Below are 1,605 nucleotides of genomic sequence, written 5' to 3'. Positions count from 1 at the left end.
AACCCGGCTCCCCTCCCCCGGGGGGACCCGGTATGCGTAATGCATTTCCACTGCGATATCAAAAAAAAAAAAGGTAAAATTTATGTAACTTTTTCTGAAGAAGCGAAATCTGCAATAAAAAATGGGGGTTCCCATTTAAAATTTTAAACTTATCCATTCTTTCACCCACAGCGGGTGAGGGTGGGGGGTCATGTTAGATGTCAAAAGATAGCTGTTTTGAAAACATTGAATACGTATATTTTCAGATTTCTGATCCGATGTGTATTTCTCGAGATATTCGACCGTTTCTACACTTTTCGGACACCCTGTATATCTTATTGTAGTCTTTTTCAAACTGCGCGGCGAATTATATTTCCGGACTAAATAAACGCAATTAAAACTACTCTAGTAACCGACAATTAAATTGACAAGAAATTTAATAATTTAATGCTACCATCAAGCATCATATATTATAAAGATGTTAATATATTAAAACTGTTAATAAATTTATTGCGAAAAATATTACCTCGGCCGGGACTTGAACCCGGATCTCTTGTATTCAATACGAGCGTCCTAAGCCATTAGACCACCGAGGTCTTAGTAATATTCTTCGCAATAATCGGTACACTAAGGAAACAACGTCTTTCTTTCAGGCGACGTAATCTAAACAATATCTTTATTTTAGACCGTATATGTGAGAAACAATCATTATTAGAAATTTAAAATGCCTATTACGGTTGAAGCTGGATCTTCGTTGCTTTAAATAATTCAATCTTTAATTACTAATATATACCATATATGTCCTTACATATATACCATACTGTAGTCTTTTTACATTTATTTAGTCCGGAAAAATAATTAGGCGAGCAGTTTGAAAAAGACTACAATATGGTATATATGCAAGTACATATATAGTATATAGTAGTAATTCAAGATTGAATTATTTAAAGCAACGAAGACCCAGCTTCAACCGTAAAAGGCATTTTAAATTTCTAGTATTGATTGTGTTGTTACGTCCGGTGGATTCCACCGTTTCTTCGTTTCGCAACCGTTCAATCAACGAAGTAAGATATGAACAAATCCAGTTGATAACACAAATCCGAGAAAAATTTCAGCCACAAAATCTTGTTTGCCTAGAATCGAGAGACCCGCAATAAAAACTCTCTCATAGTGCCGACAATCAAACGTTAAATCTCCTTTCGAGCATCGTGGAAAATAAAAGTCAATATCAAATAATCACCAAATAGCGTTGGTACCAAGGCGCTAAGCCAGGTCACGAAATTGCCTAGAATCGAAAGATCCGCGATAAAAACTCTCTCGTAGCATTGATTATCAAACCTCTTTTTAAGCATCGTGGAAAACGAAAATCAACATCAAATAATCATCAAACAGCGTTGGTACCAAGGCTAAGCCAAGCCACGAAATAATCCCCGCGATAATAAGAGCGATACCGCGGACCGACGCTCGAAAGAAGATAAAATGTTTAAATATTACATAAATTACCGTGGATTAAATTAAAAATTACAAAAGAATATATATACGGCTTATTCCACGTACGCTGAAAGACAGTAGCGAGACAGATTATATTTTATAATCTCTATATATTTTAAATAATAAATGTAGACG

At 35.1% G+C, this 1,605-nt stretch overlaps 1 protein-coding gene and 1 non-coding gene across 2 annotated transcripts in view; both read right to left on the bottom strand.

Annotated features, from left to right (window-relative positions):
* aralar1 (calcium-binding mitochondrial carrier protein Aralar1) overlaps nucleotides 1-1,605 on the bottom strand; it is a gene marked incomplete at its 5' end in the record, with an annotated part of 141,212 nt that overhangs the window by 122,114 nt on the left and 17,493 nt on the right. The gene's annotated exons all lie outside the window — the stretch shown is intronic.
* On the bottom strand, nucleotides 503-575 carry TRNAS-UGA (transfer RNA serine (anticodon UGA)). The gene has a single exon. It is a non-coding gene; the product is annotated as a tRNA-Ser (tRNA).

Source organism: Trachymyrmex cornetzi, unplaced genomic scaffold (assembly GCF_001594075.2).
Source record: "Trachymyrmex cornetzi isolate Tcor2-1 unplaced genomic scaffold, Tcor1.1 scaffold888, whole genome shotgun sequence".
NCBI classification, from domain to species: Eukaryota; Metazoa; Arthropoda; class Insecta; order Hymenoptera; family Formicidae; genus Trachymyrmex; species Trachymyrmex cornetzi.
Note: the sequence above shows the minus strand (reverse complement) of the source record. Positions and strands in the feature narration are given on the sequence as shown.